Here is a 20,039-nt window from a genome sequence, read left to right as displayed (position 1 = left end):
CTCTGCAGCATAGGTGTTTTCCAACACTGAAACTTGGAGCAAGCTCTTACTTTCATCAGAGCTCTTTTCAAGAATGTAAGAATCATCCTCATGGAATAAGACATTCAAAGCCATTAGAAAATCAGCACAAACCCTAATAATTAGATGGACATAACTGATACATTGAAACTAAATGGTAGATAAAATTCTCCACTAATCAAGGAGTGACCTTCTCACCAATCTGTGCTCTTTTAGAAGGAATCAGAGCATGTCCAAATGTTTCCTGGAACCTTTGCCTGCTTCATATGCTGCTTTGTAGTTTGAGATGAGCCTGTCGTCCCCATTGCTTTTTTATTTAGCTAGTCATAGAGAAAATGAGAGCAGTAACTCCAAAAACAGTAATATCATTTTTCAGTCATTTATCCATTTACTCATTTGTTTTGTGGTCTTGAACTTGAGATGACTTTTAATAATACATGTTTTTTAGAGGAGAGGTGCTGCAGGTGTACTGGCCCCTCCAAGCACAGGCAAGCCTCAGGGGCATAAATGGCAAAGACTTCTCCTGCATGTAGAAGCATCTGGTTACTTCACAGATTCCCGAGGCTGTTCTGTTGGTGGCCCTGGGCTGCCCTTGGCCTCTTGTGTGAATAGGCTGCAAATGGTTGTCTGGGATCCCTTAGCCTCCCAGTTACAATTCCTGTTATTGAATCCCAGATGCTAAGGAATTGAAACACATTCGAAAGGAAGATGCGTTTCAATTTGCTTTCAATATACCTATTTTGTTAACATAAATAAATAAACTAAAGGCTGCGGTTATATTTTTCTTAACAGGATTTCGGGAGCTGAGCCACTGAGGCCAAAGGAGGTACAGCCACATTCAGCACACAGAAGAGATGACATCAACAGAGAAAGTCAAGCCATGTTTGTGTTCAAGTTCTGTGTGTTTCCCTTTGGGTCAGATATGGGATACAACCTGTTCAAACTGTGCTGTGAAGAGGAATTTGCATCCTTGTGGCTCACTCAGAGTACCTAGTGTTACCTCTGCAATTCCACCATCTTAGTTTTCATCAAGACTGTGATAAAGGCTGCAGAAATGGAGCAGTTCAACTTGACAAAAGACATCCGAACTTTTTCAAAAGCTCAGGAAATGTTTGAGCTTTTTGTTGTGCTTCAAGTTGCAACAGTAGGGTGGTTGTTCAAAATGAAGCTCAACACATTTATTATACCATTGTGCACTTTGCTGATAAATATGCAGAGAAATTCTATCTGTTTAATCTGTGTGGGCATTCGAATCTTGTGTAATACTTGGTAGAAATAACTGGGCTGAATAAAGATTAATTATTTGTACTGCAGGAAAATGAAGCAATTCCCACAGCAGCTGTTTTAATCTTGGTAGTAAAATCAGGAGAGTTTGTGCAGATGCTCCAGTCTTGGGAGGCATAGAGGCAGATGTATCAGAGGAAATACCAACACATGGTTTTGCATATTTTCTTCTCACTAGTCACAGCTGCAGTAGCACCTAATTTTCTGTCCATCACCCTTTTCTTTCACCACTGTTTCCTGTAGTGCATCAACACCACCCAGCTTCTCCTTTCTATTAGCTGGCAACACAGTACAGAAATGTAGAAGTGCTGACATACATCCACATATTTCCAAAAAGTGAATTTTGCTAATGAATACTTTTTCCTGTGAATAGGACGCCAGCAGTTCCACTATCTTCTGTACTGGGTTCATATCTCAGCTAAAGAAATAGGTTGGGGGTCTGTGTTGTGGTTTGCTGGAGGAAGGAGCACAGAAGCAGCTTGTTCTTGCTGAAACAGAAAGAAAAAAGGTCTCTTCTAAATTACATAGATTGGATTTGTTTCACAGGTCTGGGCAGAGGTATAAGTATCAAGAACATCTAAACGGTGGCATGTATTGGTCTGGAAATGTGCGTATGAATGACTATTAATTTCTTTAACATAGGAAGTTAATAGGTGTGTTATTTTCTTCCTGTAAGCAGATGACGCAATTAAATAATCAGCAAAATATAATTCCCTGTTGGAGCAAGACTCAATTAATTCTTCTTTTCTTATCTACAGTAACTGATAACTCATGAAAATTATCTATTGTCAGAATATTCTGTCCTCTTACGCTGATGCAACTTCTCATTATTTCCCATTTGAAAGCATTGCAGAAAAAAATGTATTTCAAGAGAAGATATTTGAAGATGATGATCTAAGTTAACTCCAGCCTCCAGGAGAGGGAGGAACTGTAAAACCAAGAAGCATATGGAAGAATTCACAACATGAGAACAGTAGGAGAGTAGGAAGTGGGGTAGGAAGAGCAGAAGGAGGAAGATTAGGAGGAGGGAGGACAGCTTTCTTTGCCAGTGGGTAGAAATGATTGCCACACCCTCAGCTTGTCCGAGTTCCCATTTCACTCCTGTGATGACTTCTCATACACTCTGTGTTTTATTCACACATTTCGTAACTAGAAACAGCGTTTAACCCACTTATGGGAAAACATTAAAGAAAAAAATGCCTGATCCCCACTTTCTTTTTTGAAGTGAATTTTCAAAAGATTTTAACATCAATGCCTGCCACCACAGTATATAGAAAAGTTAGAGTAAGTAGTGTACTAAGTAACATGACTAATATCTACCACATGTTGTTCATTTTTTTCCATTCTCCCCCTAATGGAATAAATGAGTACTTGGGAGTTTTCTTTTTCTTCTTTCTTTTTAAATAAAACAGGTCTGTCCCACTGCATCTGTATGAGAGGAGACAGGCAACAGAGCTGTTTCATTTGAGAGGAGGGGGAGATGTCATCAGTAGCAGTTCTGTTTGGTGCGGATTTGTTCTCTAAGCTGGGATTACTCCAGAGCAGCTCTGTCTTCTGCATATGTGAACTTTTGCCCCATGGTGGGGATTTCTGCTGTCAGCCTCAAACCTCTTCCTGAGTTTTACAGAGAGGAAGAGAAGGTGCAGAGAAGAGGACAGGCTCACTGGGAGACCAGTGCTCAGGGGACCACTCTCCTCTGCTCTTTGTCAATGCTTCCTACAGCCTCAGTTTCATAGCCAGATGTGTTGCTATTTTCCATGCCTCTAGAAAAGACACATATCCAGGATGAGGCCACTGCTTGCCAGGGTGGGACACTTTCCCCTGCCAGCCAGAGGCAGCAGAAAGTTTTATTTGAATGACTTCTACAATGATGGATTTAACCACTTACTCGTACACATATACCATTAAAAGACCACACTACATCTGCAGATTCTTGAAGTATTTCCTTTGCAGATCAGTGTCACCTCTCTTTTTGAGGTTCATTTTCAAGCAGCCATTTTTTGCTTATTATCTGATCTTGTCCAAACACTGAGACTGACTGTTGGTATAAGAGTATATGATATCTTTTTGTCAAATTGTGTTTACAGGAATATTACCAGTTCTTGCTGTCATGGCATCTTATGAGCTTGCTTAGTTGCTGCTTGAAGATGTTGATTCACACTAGAGAGCACACTGATCATTGTAAAACTTTGTAAAAATACTCATACTGCTAGAGTTAGTGGTGGGTAAGTAATATACCAAACAAATCAACACCTAAGCTACCTGCAATCACCAAAAATTGGGTTGCTTATTGCCTAGATTTGGTTAAAGGATTATTGACAGTGAAGTGGAGCATAGAATGTAGCCTTGGAAAACCATTAACTGTGAAGTTAGAAACTCGAATACTACTAAATCAAAGGCAGTTACATATCTGGAAATGTTATTTAGGTTTTCCTTGTAATCTAAGTATTAGCTATGTCAAAGGCTTTGAAAATTGTATTAATGAAAAACAATTTTTCACTAATTCGGATTTTAACGCCTTTGCATGTTGATCCATGTTGACCTCAAGATGCTACTGAGATAATCTGTAGTGTTCACGGTTGCTGTCTTTCAAGTAAGATGAGTATTGATCTCCCTTGGTTACTTTGCAAAAATGGCATTTTTGCTCTGGTGTCCTGGATAGCTCTTGCTTACAGTTTGCCTAATTTAGAAACACCGTAGGGCTCTCAGCAAAGATTCAGCTGGCACCCTCTTCTAGCCTCGCGCCTTTCATTGATGAATCTTCATGTTGTGGGTTATAGAAACACAAATATGTCTTCATGTTTGTCATTTAGCCAAATTGCTTCTCTTGAGTGAGTAAAGGATTCAGGTGACAACTAGGAAGTGAGAGAGTCCTAAGGGCTCTTCCATACCTTTGACATGCCTCCTCACATGGTTTTGTTGGGTGGCAAGATTTTCTCGGCAGAAGCAGGGAGGTTTCATTAGAAAATCAGCAAGATCTATGACATTCTGTGCAGAAGACCCTCACAGTCTTGCAGAGTCAGGCTACCACCGTCAGATTAGTCCAGAGCAAGGCTCTAGCAATCATCTCTATCTGAAAGTTTTTACAGGAATGTTAACAAATTCTAGGATGAATTAGTCTTGCTCAAAATTTCTGCTGGTTTCATGGGGAAAAAATTTCTTTCTCCTTGATCCCAGTCCTGGCTCATACCTTTTCCACTTAGGAGATCCACAGGTCTCCCCAACAGGGAAGCAGTAACGCAGCAGAGGTGGATGGGTTGGAATGCACCCTTTCCATTTGTGTCTCCACTGGATAAACCTGCTCAATACCAGTACTTCCTCATAAGAATGCATGAACCTCTTCTATTTACCATGTTGAAAGGAGCTCAAACAAAATTATTCATAATACACAATTCCTAGATATTTTTTCTTATGTATTATTGTACCGCTCAGTGCTAAATCTACAGGAGAGAGCACAGGTAACACCTGAACTGCTACATCATTACATGCAATGAACTTCCAGAAGTCACTACTTCCAGGAAAGTAACCAGCATGCCAGGTTTTCAGCTGTTTGGATCCACGCATGTTGCCTGTGATGTGTTGGATAGTCAACAAGTGAAGAGCAGTACTACGAAAACTATGTGCTTTTGGAAGACATCCCATTAAAAAGACATTTTAATTTATCAGAAAACATTGTGCTTTTTCTTCTATGCTTTTCAAATGCTTTCTAAGTGAGAATCCTGTAATTAGGTAGTTTAATGTAATTCAGTGTAGTGGAATAGAAAGCCTTAAATGACGGTCTCAGGCTCATAGCCAAAGTATAAAGTCATAGACTATATCTATTTTTATTTCAGAAATGACTAATAACTCAGTTCATCTCTTTCCCAGCTGTAGCTGTGCAGCTGAATGGTGAAAAAACAGATGTTCACAATATGAAAACTTCCTCTGATAGTTCATGAACTCACAAATGTGTATGGTAGGAGAGTAGCCTGTTTCTATCACGAATGGGAAATACTGCCATCAAATACAGCTTGAGATCCAAGCCAGAAATTGTGTTACTGAAGAACAGTTCTAGGGGCACTTCCCAGGACACAGACAAATCCCAAGATACAGGGTCATATGTTTTTATTGACATTGAAGCTGGTATGACTTTGGTTTACAAAAATGTATGTGTAAATTTCAGTTTCTCATGCGCACATCACTAAAATGCCTGAAATGGTGTTTTTTAAAAACTTGGATTATAGGGTTATTATAGGTTTTATTATTATTACAGTTCAGGCACAGAAAAGGAAGTTGGAATTAAAATGACTTCCCTTCCAAATCTTTGCATACACTGCCTTTTGGATACTGGGGTCACCTGTGCACAGTCCTCAGTGACCTGAGACTTCACAAAAACAAGCTGTTAACAGTCGTACAGTGCCTGAGTAAGATCAGCTCAGATGCTGATAAGTGATTTGTAAGCATTGGATGATTATTCTTTCCACAGATGTTAGTTACTCTTCTAATTTAAAAGTAAAAAAAAATGACAGAGATGATCTCTGTTCTAGTAAGGTGTGTTTGCACAGAAACTTTTCCAAAATACGTCAGTGATTCCACCACAGGTATATGAGAGACTTGCTTGGACAGGAGCTGTGGTGCTCCTGCCCCAGCTGCCCATGCCCAGCCACCTTTTCCCTGCCACTTCTAGCACCATCAGCATTAGGTATCCCCAGCTCCATCACCACGGGGAGACCACAGGTACCCAGTCTGAACAGAAGCACAGCTGCCTTGCTTTTGCCAGGGTGGAGGTGTTCCCCAAGACCCTGCATCCTCTTCAGGGCATGCCATTCTCTCGGACATGCAGTTATTCCCCTGCCAGACTCTCCAGGCAAACCCCACGCCACCAGACCCTAAAACAGGGTATCCTACGCTCAACTTACTGCTTTCCACTTTCTATGGGTATGGCCTTGCCTTCCTGTTTCCTTTAACACATCTACCTTGTTTCCAATTTTGGGTCACTTCTTCCTTCAGTTCCCCTGTTCTTACATCCTTATTGATTATTTCCCCCCCTATATGATACTTATAATGATTTACCTAAACCTTTCCCCACACTGAGAGTGTCTGATGTTGTTTCCAGCTTCCAACTTTCAAACTTTCCTGCCCTGAAAGCTTTACTGCAGGTTTCAATCACATGATGCTAGTGACTGCACATCCAACAAATCCTTGAGACACTGAAGAATATAGACACAGTTAAGCTTACATTGGATCCAAAAGGTGATTCAAATTATTTCTGTACTTCTCCTGGGAGTTTAATTTTCAGGGAAGTTGAGTGAAACTTTTGTTTGTTTTTCTTTTTTTTACTGTAATAGTTTTTCTAGGCTTGTTCTAAGTGGTCTGAAATCTTTTCACTTTTGCAGAAATTACCTCAAGTTACTTCAACCTCAAACCTTTGTATCTGATGGAGCAGGTTCATGTGTTTAAGGCACTGAGCCAGGGTCTGTCCAGTTCTCCAGTCTCCCCTCATCTGTCTCTTGCTCCTCGTCATGGGAAAAGCAGGGCAGAACTGCTCAAAGTATGGCCAACCTCCTGGATGTTTTTCAATCAAGCATGTGAAACTTCCTGCTCATTTGTGTCTCTATTATTCACCACATCTGCCATTCTCACCGTTTTCAGATTATAAACACTTTCATGATCTCTCTCTAACAGCGAATGTTCTTGCTGCAGTGAAACTGATATTTTTATAGCTTTTGATTGTATAACATGGAAAAAAGATCAACATGTAAATAACATTCTTGCCTACTCTGTTCAAGAGCTACCTTCTGGGAAGATTACTCTGACCTCACACAGCAATAAGTAATCTATGAAGTCTGGATACATTTCCATCCCTCCAAATGAGTTGGGCTAAAAGTGGCATTTCACAATGGTGTCAACTATAATAGTAAGACAGATTCATGGCAGTGTAAAACTAGAATGAACTTAAAAACAAATGGACAAAATAAAACAAATTTCAACTCAAACTAACATCTGTTACTGTTTAATATTATTAAAGGAACCTGAGACAGCCAGGTTTTAAACTTGTGTTTTGCACATGCACAAAGCACTGCTTTTAGATAAATTTTGATTAGGAACAGCATGAGTTCTGGTTCCATAATTGCATGGCTGATCAGACTTGTGGTCTATTGTATACTTAATATTGGTCTCCAAAATTTTTCCGATCAGGTAATTGCTAGTTTTTCATGTAGAGAATACAGGCATAAAAGGATTGTAATTACATCATTATCATCTACAGTGGCCTATAAAAGAGCTATTACAAAATGAATATTCAGTGTTTCAGCCCAAATATCTATGGATGCTCCTTTATTTACAGAGGATAAAAGGGAAAAAAAATAGAAGTTTTAATGTTTAATTGGTCTCTAGTAGCCTAAAGGAAATTTGAGTGTCAGTTTACAAGAACCCCAGGAGACAGGGCATTGGTTTCCCTATATGGATGTCCTTTAATCCCTGTAGTTTTCCTATGGGAATTGAAGAAACAAGGTCTTATTCTCCACCCACATAATATTAGTAATTGTCAGAATAAGAAATTTTGCAAATTAAATCAACAAGAGTGTAAATCAAAACTCCAACAAAAGCTTCGTAAATCACACAATGAAACCTTCCAAATTATGAGGCACAGATTTTATGTCCACTTATAAAATAATTCCCTGTCTCATCTCACAATGAATGCCCTTTCATCTCCTTAAACTGAAAGCCCAAAGGTTGTAACTAATACAGAGGAGAATAACCTTAGGAAATTCCTAGTTAAAGACAGTAATACTGATTGACTTGGTATGCAGCTATTTGGGTTTACGTCATTTGTACAGTGCAAACATGGTTTCTACTACAGAGTAAAAACCCTACACTGACTGATTTAGCTATTATGGATTATATCACAAGCAAAAATACCCAATTTCTGTTAAATAAATTCTCTCTTTAAAAGGTTTAATTATTTGATCATCTTAGGAAGTTGCTATATCTTCATTCAAGTGTGAATGTTTATGAGGTTTACCTATTTACTTTAAAAGGTATTTTAATGTCAATCTTTTACTATTTGTGACTAGAACTGAAATTATCAGAAGAATGTTTGAACAAATGATCATACAGTGTTTCCTATATATCCTGCCCCAAGGTACACCGAGATCTATGCGCACATGTGTATTTACTGTCTTACATCTGAGGAAAACAAGAAAAAGGAGAAATATGTACTCCCAGAAAAAAGAGAGCATTTGTTTTATCGTGAGAGTTATAAGGATATTAAAAATAGGAAACTTAAAAAAAGATTTGTTGAGTACGAAAACATGATACAAGAAGCTAGAAAACTAGCAAGCTGGAAAATGTTAAAAGTAGCAGAAACAAGAATAACCTCAGGAGCTCTCTCACAACATTAGTCAAAGCAGGCAGGAAGACCTACTAACAGTGATTCAGGAAAGGCAGAGCTTGACAAATCATTCTTTTCTCTATTAGGAAGCAGGTAGATATAGCCCTTCTATAGCTAAGAGAAATCTTAGACACAAACATTTTGAAACCAGCTAGTCCAAATAATCTCTGGGAAAAAGGTTTTTCCAAGCAGGTGTTTAGCTGCCCACACCTCTAAGGTGGCTGGTGGGCAGGAGCTGCACTGCACATTCTGGCTCTGGAGGACTCAGGAGAGCAGCCCAAGAGCATGGGGTAACTCTGGTACCCAGTGGCCGTTGAGGGAGGTCCCACTCCTGTTCTTCCTGCCCTGCTGCTCTTCTCTGCCTCTGCGCCCAGCTCCTGGCTCTGCACAGCTCCCAACACTCACAACCTCCTTCTACAGGCAACTTCCAACAGTACAGCAAAAGACTGGCTACTTTGTCTTTTTGCAAGTGAGCTGCTGCATCTCATGGCAGTTCAGAAGAATATCATAGCTGGCACCATGTGAATAATGAATGTAAGCAGATGGGATTGTGGAGGAAAGGGATTTGGAGGGGGGCAAACTGAGACTCTTTCAGCAGTGGTGGCCAGTTGGAATCCAGTGACCCTCCTTCTCCTCCTTCCAGCTTCATCTTTGTTGAGAAGCACCTCGAGACTTTGCTGGGCTACCCAAGAAACACTGCTGCAGGGAATGGACCACAGTGCATGGATTGTGTATGTCTCACATGGCTTGCAGATGCTGATTTCCAAAAATTGCTTAGCCAGCATCACTAGAGGAATAAACCAAACAATTAATCAAGATGAAGCGCCACAGAAAAGGATCCCAGATGCAGTGCTCATACAGGTCTGCAGGTTGCCCAGAGAGCTGGTAGATGCCTCATCTCTGGAAACATTCAAGGCCGGGCTGGATGGGGCTCTAAGCAACCTGATCCAGTTGAAGATGTCCCTGCTCATTGCAGAGGGCTTGGACTAGATGACCTTTGAAGGTCCCTTCCAACCCAAACTATTTGATGATTCTATGATTGGTCATAGATTGTGCCCTTCAGGCCTTGCTTTCTTTGAAAGTGAGTCAAACATCGTAGCTAGGATGAGAGGGGACTTGAGTGAGTTAAACAGTTTGCAGACCACTGTTGGGCTTCCCATTCTTTTTCCTTTTGCTCATTAAATGTAACCAAGACTTATTGTTTGAATCCAGTCAAACAGACATTTACCAGTACTGATTAAACTTGGTAAGTGTTAGCAAACATGTGAGTCAGTCATGCTGTCTCCTACTGAAGGATGCTCAGTTCTTCCTTTTCTCTCCCACCTTCTCTGATCTGATAGCTCACCTTTTCAGATGGCTTTTTGTCATCATTTACACAGGGAATCTCTTTGGTTACAGTGACCCACTAATTACACAGAAGTTTTAAGAGTAAAATGTTGGAATCACCCAGCCAGTAGCAGGAAGGAATATTACAATACTCATAGGCAGAGTCTCAAAGCAAAAAAGGAGCTTTCTTCAGCCTTCTGGAAATTTTCCATATTGTCTCATTACTTCAAGAGCCTGATTTCAGTCCCTGAAAAGCTTTAAAATGTGGTTGGTAAAAGTAACTGCATAAATGTAAGAAGCTGCAGTCAGACATTTGGCACAGTGTTCCTATTGACAGCTATTTGTTTAGATTTGTCTAGTAAAATCATCTAATATGTGATTTATTGATACAACGTACCATTAACTTTTCAATTGGGACTTAAGCAGGAGTTTTATGCAAGGTTTACATGGATTTGCAATCATTTCTACCAGTACTGAATATTCACATAAACAAACTGGAAAGTACACATAAAACCATGGTGAATAAAATTTACAGATGACTCAAATATGGGCCAAGTGGTGAATCTCAACAATCAGGCTGGGCTAGTTGAAACAAAGTGGATTCAGACACAGCTAAATGCAAAATACCTCTGGAGACAATGAATGCAAATCACATGCCTGGCATAGGGACTATATTTTGGAAAGCAGCAACTTTAAAAAAGAATTAGGGTCAAAGTGGACAACTAAACAAACCCTTATGCTCTGACTAAACAAATCCTTATGCTGTCACTAAAACACATGTGTAGGGTGAAAAAGAGAAACAATTTTAATTGAATCTCTCATTGACAAGGATGATATGGAAACAATTCATTCCATTACAGTATCTACATTTTAAAGGGGTATTGAAAGTGCAAAAAACCCCACACGAGTGGATGTAAAAAGGAAATGTTTTTGAATGAGGAAGACAAAGAATTCAGTCTATTCACTGGAAAGAGGTGATTTGACTACCATACTCAAATAGCCACCACATAAAAAGAAGAAATACATATTGCAGATTCTTTAACCTAGTGGAAAAAGCCGTAAAAAGAACCAGTGCCTGGAAGCTGAAGCCAGAAAAATAAAAATGAGGCACGCTAGATGAACCTTAGATGAACGTTAGATGTTATTAGAATGCGTTGCTTTTGGAGGTCATATACTTACAGTCACACATTTCCTTCAAATAAAGAATCTATGAGCTTCAGTAGGATAGGCTCTAATTAAATGCAGGTCATATATTAGCAAGTCCCAAAACATCGAGTTAACAGGTGTTTAGCAGGTCATGAGACAGCAGTATCTTATGGTCCTTTCTGCTTTAAACTCCATGAATATATGCACAAAGTTGAACACAGAGGCTTGCTTTTTAAAGTCTATTTTCCAATAATTTTTAACTACTTCATTTTAAAGTGTTTTCCCCAGAGTGTCTGAACTGACCTGGCCAAATTATATTCGACAGCGACACAGTAGCATGCAGGAACCTGAATATGTAAAAAATGTGTAAGCGCAGAAAAAAAATCTCACATATGTCCAGATCCAGACTTCATTACAAGTTCTTTACAGAGGAATGATACAGGAAGTGGGACTTTGTAGTGATTAATTCTGCATTTTTCTGGTTTGCCATACATACAGACACACCTCTGGATGGTAAGGAATTCTCACTGATTCATTCTAGGTTCTTCCTCAAGTTGCAGCCCTTATCTGCATTTAGGTATTACTTCTGAAATTTGTGAATTTTAATAAATTATTTATTGCATTCCACATTTCAGGTGCTGTAATACTTGTTCTTACAAAATGACATGATTTATGTGTGCCCTTCCTTGTGAGGAACAGCAGAAGTGAGACAGGGGCAACGCTGCAGCCCCTCTCCAGCACCAGAAAAACGGGCTGTTTCCTTTCCTCTGGGTAGCGCTGCCCACTCGGGCTCCCAGGGGCAACCTCACCTGTTCCCACTTCGTCCAAAATATCCACAAGCATTCACAGGCTCCCCCGTCATGTGAGTTTTGAATTCCTGATCAGAAGGTCACTGTTCTTTCCTAATCTACCCTGTCTGCATTTCAATACAGGCTGACTCATGCTTTCCTATTTGAAATCAGTGTTCTGCCATGACCATCTGCTTCAATATTACTTTCATCTGCTTCATTAATACGAAAGAGAAAAAATAACACCAGAAATAACTCTACATGCAAAAGAAGAGATTGCCCTAAAATTATTCTATAGGATTAATCACGGCATATTTACTTAAAACAGAAATTTAGGGCCACTCTGATTTACTATATCCAGCCAACCATTTTCAAGACAGTGACTTAACTGGCAACAGAATATGGACTGATTTATATTAATTCATATTAGCAATTGATTCAAATATGTTCTAAGATGCAGCTTACTGCCTTGCTATACTGTGTTGTCTAAACCAGGGGTGTCAAACTCATTTTCACTGCAGATATAGTTACATTTATCCAGTCCTAAAATTACATTTGTCCCTTTGAAGGCAACCGCGAGGCTGATGTGGCCCCGGTGAAAATCAGTTTGACACCCCTGGTCTATACTTTGTCTATACTGTCTTGATAGGTGTAGACTTTCAGTTCCCTAGATGCACATTAATGCTAACATGGTTAGCAGCATACTGGTGCTATAACCGTGTCTCAGGGGCTGTATCTGTTCAGGGTCATTGATTTCCTCAGGGCCAGGGTCTCACTCAGTGTTGATGAGAGCCTCACATCTGGCGTTACTCTTGAACAAGGTTGCTGATGTGGAGGTTTCCCCCTCCCTGTGTTTCTCGACCGGCAGCCTGGGGAAGGGCTCTGGTGCCGGCAGCCAGGAGGCTCACAGGGAGTTTTCAGGCAATACTAAATATTGCTTGACTGAAGAACAAATCTGTGGCCACAGAGTTGTGATACACGTGCAGTTTGTGACTCGAGAGTTGAATTGCATGGTTTGCTGTTCCTTGTCAATTCAATATTAGAATGTTAAGGTAATAAAAGGCCCAATTTGTTAATAAATAAAATAGGTGATAATGTCAATCATAAGCCACATGCATATACATGTGAGAATTATATGCAAGGCTCTCAGGGAACTTAAACTGAAATCTGTTACTCCCGGACATACTTGCACAACTACACTGTTGTTGACAGTAGGAAATAGAAGAGCTTTTGCTTCATTTATATTTATTCCTAACATCTGAGTAGTGTTCTTCCTTGATATGTCTTTCACACTGTATTTAGCACTATTAGTGAAATTCTGTATATATTGGGAATTTCCCTCTCATTTCAATGGATCAGAACTCTGTTTCATATTGTGCGAAGAAATACAGGTGTAAAGGATTATTTTGCAAGAGAGTCGCAGTATATGCAGAACAGCACAACTAACTCATTTTTACTGAATGTCTAAATTTAGCAAACCCAAACCAATCAGAAACATTCATTTAGATATGCTGCTATGAAAATAGTGATGGAGAATAAGATAGTCCTGGCTCCCAGTAAAGCAAACAACCTCTTTTAGCAGAACCTGTCTCCAACCCTTTCCTTTGAGGAAAAGATTTCAAGCTGTTTTTACCAGAAAGAATGACAGAGTTCTTCAGCTAGGTCTGCTTACCATGTGTGTGACTCTAATGCATGGATAGGTTATCTCTCTGCTTATGGTTTCATATATTGATATATAATTATATGCAGTGTGTATACAAACATACAGGCACTGACTTATAAAAATAACAGGTGATCAGCTTCACATTCATGCCAAAAATTCCTGGTACATAATCTCAACTTCAATCATTAGCTTTCTTTTGTGAGCTGCTCTGTTTGCTGAGAGATGTCTGTGTTTATTGGGCTCTTTTGTAGCTGTTGTCTGCAACTGTGCAAATCTAATATTACATGCAGAATAGAACAGTCAGGGCTGTGTGCACTGAAGTCCAGCGCTATTGGATTCTCACATCATTCACATGTAGCGCTTTGCCTAAAAATGACATTCATTTTATTTATCCTACACACCCCCTAAAACAGAGATTTATTCTCTTCTTGAGCACTAGGGAAATTGTCACTAGGGGATTCCTAACCATGTAGGAGAATCAGATTTTCTAATTATAAAAAAGTAAAGCATTTCGGAATGGTCGTATTACCGATTTCCAGGAGGCCCTGAAATTATTTCTGTTCAGGATGGGAAAAGATTAAAATGCCATTTGCATGACTGATGTTAAATCTTCTATCTTGTAGTCTTGTAAATGAATTGCTGCCTCACAGGCACTTCATGTTATGAAAACATTTTACATTCAACTGGAATAATTGCGCATTTAACTTCAAAGTTACAACCTGCCTCGGGTATTAATTCGTCAGGTCCACACTGGAACTGTAGAAATGTCAAAAGAATTGGCTCAGAATAGAGCTGTCATGTGCCACAAACTATTCCATCTTCTCTGCAGTGTCTACTGGAGATACTGAATCAAAATTTTTCATAGTTCAGGTAAAATCAAACACTTGACAGTCATTGCAGAAGGTTTAGTTTGCCTGAGCAAGACTTCTGGGTAGTATTATAAAATGAGGAGCTATTATATCGTACCACTGCCAGCTTGCTCTATTGCTTTTAAATTGGTTTTGTATGCACAAATAGCTACAGAGCTAGGCTATGTTCCTCATACAGATAGTTATTTAATCTCTTTTAAATTAAAAGAAGGCTGTGAAGTTGGTTTTATTTTTGAAGCACTGCAGTAATGAATGCTTGCAAAGAGATAATAGCCCTGGTAATACAAGCGTGAGTAATGCCCAAGTGATTTCATTCACTGACTGTACAACATTCTGCTGGTTACAGAACCATTTGGCATTAAGATCATCATTACTTTACAGGGTCTGCTGAGAAATGCAACAAAACACCTTAGAATTTATGTCAGTTTGTGATTCAAAAGCAGGGAGAAAGATTTCACTCTTTTCTACTTTTTTTTTTTAATATCAATGATCAGAATCAGATGATGATGTGTGGGGCAGGTTAAACGAAGCAAACTGAGATAAACCTAACAAAGTTACATGGCATCTGGGGACAATCTGCTTGTAATTGCTGAAGGATTCATCATTCAGGAGGTTAAAGAAGCTATTTCTTTATTTGGCAGGAACTATTTCACAAAGAAAAAGCCTTTAAAAATAAAACTCTTCAACTTGAGTAATGCATTAGTTTATACATTAATGAGTCTTTTGATCATGACAGAAACTTGATTCTGCTTAGTATGTTTTGCTACTTAAATAATTTGCCTGAATAAAATACAAGCAGAAAACTGATATGAAAGTCAGTTGTGAAGTAGTAGTCTATTCTTGCTATTTACTGAAAAGCTTTCTTCTTGGAATTTGTTGTTGTCACTTCAAATATGTCTTTACCTTAAAAACTATGAAGACGTGAGCTGCAGCTAACTTTAAAACATATGTAATATCTTAAGGCTTTTATTATGTTTATTTATAACACCATTGCTTCAAAACTATTTCATTTATTCAATCTTTGCATTTTCCAATTTATGTTTAACATTTAATAAAATGAACGCTCTTTTAACATTCCTAACCTAGATTCAAAGGGGAAAAAGTTGTATTTGTAATTCAAATCTGGTATTTCTGATTATTTCTATATAGCTCTTCCATAACAACTTTATATTATGCTCAAGATAGCTCTGAAATATTTGTGCACTAAATATTTCTGAAAAAATACATTAAACAGGAAACTGGTGCTATCATCATTATTGGAATAAAATGTTCTTGTTAAATCTTTCCAATAAATCAGTCAATGAGGCAGTTATTTCATTTCTATGATCTAATGTCTTCTACTTGTAATTAAAAATGTATCTAATCATATAAACATTATTATGAGTAAAATAATTTCTACTTATGAATTTTTAAGTGTCAGCAAACACATCTGGAACTTTGCTTAATAGATATAGAAGTGTCCAATTTTGCCAAGACCAAAAATATAGACAGTAAATTCCAGAAGGATGGGGTATTGTCTTTATTTGCAGCAGTCTGTAGAGCTGACAGATAGCATGAGGGCTTCATTTAACCACCAGCAGTAGACTATTATTTTAACAAGGTTAGTGCTTTCAGAAAAGACAAGACATGCTGCAATTTCAAGTGACCTGATTTCTATATTTTCAGCACTTTCTATAAAAAAGGTGCATAATAAAACCTGTAATATATGACAGCACATAATCACTACATTTGCAGAGAATTGAGCAGCTATCACTCAGTCCACCAAGTGACACAAAGTCAGAGGGTAACACTGATGTCCCTCCCACAAGGCTGACTAACCACTGCAGCTTCTGTTCAGGGATGTGGATGTAGTGAAATATGTTAATCTGGGAACATGTTCCAGTGGGGAATCAACAAAGGGAAAGAAATGGTTTTTGCCACAATTGGTGTGCATCAGCGCCTTGGCTCCCTGCTGTTTCCCAGACTGTGGCAGCAGCTTGATAAGTGCTGGGGTTGGTTCAAGGTGAGGCTCTGAAGTGAGATGTTATATCTACACCGGGCAGTTCTCTGAGGTATGGAGATATCTCAGCTGTCAGGAAAACTGGGCTGTAGAGGTGGATGAAATGGAGACTTGGTGAAGCCAACAGTCAGCACTTCACTGATTTCCATGAGACTGCATTTCTTTTTCTGTGTTGTGGTCTTTGAGGTATTACAAAATGTATTTGCAGCTGAAAGCAAACCTGGATCTTGTCAGCTGCTGCCATTAACCTGCCTGCTGGTCTCACTGGGGTCAGTGGGGACCTTGCCAAGGTTTCCTTTTCTCTGCTGTAGGAATGAACGCTGTGAAGTTGAGAGGGGAGGCAGAGGCTGCCTGTTGTCAAGAAGCAGCAGCACAGTTACATCAAAACAATCTTTCCTCTGGCTGTGTGTTGCCTGGAAGGCCCACCTCACCATGGATGGGCGCAGGGATCAATCCCATGCAGCATCTGGCTTTTACAGGAAGCACTTCAATGAGGATTTGAGTTGCCTTTGGCTGTATTGCTAATAGATGAGAGAGGTATGTCCAAAGTGTGATTTAGCTAATCTATCAAATTAGCTAATGCAGATCTAAGAAACTCTAATTTTCAGCAAAGTTGCATTCATGTAGGTCACAAAAAAGCCAGGATTTAAAAAAACAGGTATGTAAAATCAAGTTCCTAAATCTATTTTCAATTTTTTCTCCTGTTCTTTTTACGAAATCTCATTGAAGTCAGTGTTTTATATGTGATGTCTTTTATCAGCCAAGGATAATGGCTTCGACGCCACTGAAAATTTGCAATAAGAGGGCTCAGTTAAGGTCTATTAATAATTTGAGAAATATTTTGAATGGACTATTCAACAGATGATTATTCCATTATTATACTCTCTGTCAGTCATTCTTGCACTCTCCTGCATAGAAAACCTTATGTTGTTAGCTAATATTTGTTTGGTAAAATTGCTGGATCTTTGGTCCACGAATTAGAGTGAAGTAGTAAGTATAATAATGAGATACACCTAGTAGAGATAATAGAATTTTCATTTAGATATTATTTAGACTGCTTTGTGACCGACTGCTCAATAGAGGCACTGTGCTAATGATGTTTAATGTTTAACTAGATTATTAACTGTTACAAAATCTCAATTTTGGATCCTAAAAATGAGTATTTGAGAACACCTTCTAAAATGCCATTTGATAACCTGCAATTTTGTTCCTAAATTAATAATATATCAGCACTGTTTTCTAGTGAAAAAAGAGCTTTGTCCAAAGTGCTGATAGGCAGCAAGGCATCATGAATGTTGTCAGACTTAAAGCATGCGACTTTATCAAACAGAAAGTAAACCAACGTTGTTACTGGTCTGTACAGGAATGTCACAATGGGAACCTCTGTTTAGAGAAAGGCATCTCAAGGGCACCAAAAGCACTTTATTCACCAGCATCAAAGTGAAGCTGCATTTAATTTAGAGGCTTGTTTGCTTTTCTAGAACAACTGCTAATCTGTTCCTACGGGATTCTTTCCTGATACACTGCAGAGCACTTTCTGCCTACACTAAGATATCAGTTACATTGGCCTTCACCATAATGATTGCAGGGAAAGGATTAGAAGTCCCGGGTTTTGCAGGCAAATAATGAAATTAAATTCTTGGGTTTGTATACAGAGTTGGACATTGATGTCCACTTTTTTCATGTAAAATTTCTGCTTCTCTGCAGTTCCTGAGGAGTGCTCATTTGACTGGGTGATGACAGTTCAGGTCCTTGTGCCTGGGTGTAACAGGAGCCACCAAGGTGTTCTGGCCAAATAATCCCTGTTGTGTCTTGAAGGGAGTCAGCAGCTCAGCTCCCACATGGCATTGGTTTGGGATTTAGATTATTTGTGCTTATGTGTGCATGCTCGAGCTGCGGGCTTCACCGCTGACATCTTCTTTGGCTTTCAGGTCTCCATAGTTCAAATGCACTGGCTTCAACATTAGCACCATTTGCCCTAGACACTTTAGTGTGTCCCTGTGAGTTGCATCAACAATATAAATATTTTTAATATTTTATAGTTTATTTTTTGTTCTGGGGCATAGTATTTCCTGTGATAAACCAGAATGCAGTCTTGTGTATCTACTGCAATTAGCTTCCAGTGGAAGTGCACAGAAATCATGGACACACTGTTGTGTGCTGAAGTTTCATTTCAGCAGGGAGTTAAAGTAGGCTATGAATAGTACTCTCCAAAATTATACTGTAGACTAACAGGTACATACATAACAAAACTCTGATACTGGAGAATCATAAACTTTACTTAAAATCTATGGACAAAGCATCACATTGTTTATTGTGGATAGGGGTTACTGAGGGAACAGGGGACCTGAGCAACCAAAAATCTCATTAAGTTATTCCTATTGTTTTCCCCGCAGAATAAGTGCAAAATTAAGCTCTGGATTCCTTATGAGTTTGAATATAAGTACTAAAACATTTATAAGTTTATACTTCTGTAATTAATTGACAAATACTGACTACTAATTACATGCAACTATTTTTAGCTGTTGGCTTCATGAAAATAACAGAGAACTGTGTGTACTGATAACTACCCATTATGATGAGGAGAAAGTGAACATCACAGTTTTTATTTTTGTGTCATGATACAAGTGCTCTCCCTGAAGTTAGTTTATAAGCATCTGACTATATGTATTCTTAATTGGTAATTGTATCTTCAGTGCCTTCAGCTGATAATATATGGATTTTCTAGGAACTTATATTTGAGTAAATCGACATATTTAGCAGTCTTATCCTCTCAGTTCCTTTTTCAAGCTATGGGAATTATTTCTTGCTGGGCTAAGGCAGCAGGACTTTCTCTCTTAATTCTTATGATTCCATTAAGTAAACCCACTGAGCAAATAGCTGTTATTAGAACAGTGTAGATTTTCTTCTGCTCCATTAGAATGAAAATAAAGTAGATAATTGACCAATATCTTATGGCATTTATCCAGTGTCTTAATCTAATGCGATCCATATTCATGTGCTCTGTTTGTTGCCTATAAATACCAAAAAAAGTTATCAAGTCCATGTCAGTAAGAAATTCTGGTTAAATGGGAATGAGCCACATGGGGTGTGACTTAGTAGTCAGCACAGAACTACTGTCCTCTAAATGAGAGTCTGATTCTTACTCTCAGTCTTTCAGTGTTTTGGATTCATCTTTACTCTGTTTAATTTCTTTTACATATTCTTACATTGTAGATCACTCCATGAGTTTAAGACGAGGTTTTCAAAGGAGTTGGGTAAATGCATGTGCTCAAATCCAACTGATTTGGCACTATATGAGCGAGGTTTTACATACTCTGGAATTTTCCTTGCTTTTTCTTAAGTCACCGAGAAATGTTGTCTTCTTGGAGTAAGAGCCAGCTAGAATGAACATATCTGTCTTCACCTCAATATCCAGCCACACCAGAAGAAAGAGGAAGAAATCCAACTTATTCTGAATATAGTGGAATGCCTTTTACCTTACACCATGATCTTCCACTGCAGAGGCACTGCAGTGAGAATGAAACCCCCTGTCAGCATTCCTCACCTAAGAGCTCTGTAAGAGATCCTGCTA

The sequence above is a fragment of the Caloenas nicobarica genome, chromosome 6 (assembly GCF_036013445.1).
Source record: "Caloenas nicobarica isolate bCalNic1 chromosome 6, bCalNic1.hap1, whole genome shotgun sequence".
Taxonomy (NCBI): domain Eukaryota; kingdom Metazoa; phylum Chordata; class Aves; order Columbiformes; family Columbidae; genus Caloenas; species Caloenas nicobarica.
Note: the sequence above shows the minus strand (reverse complement) of the source record.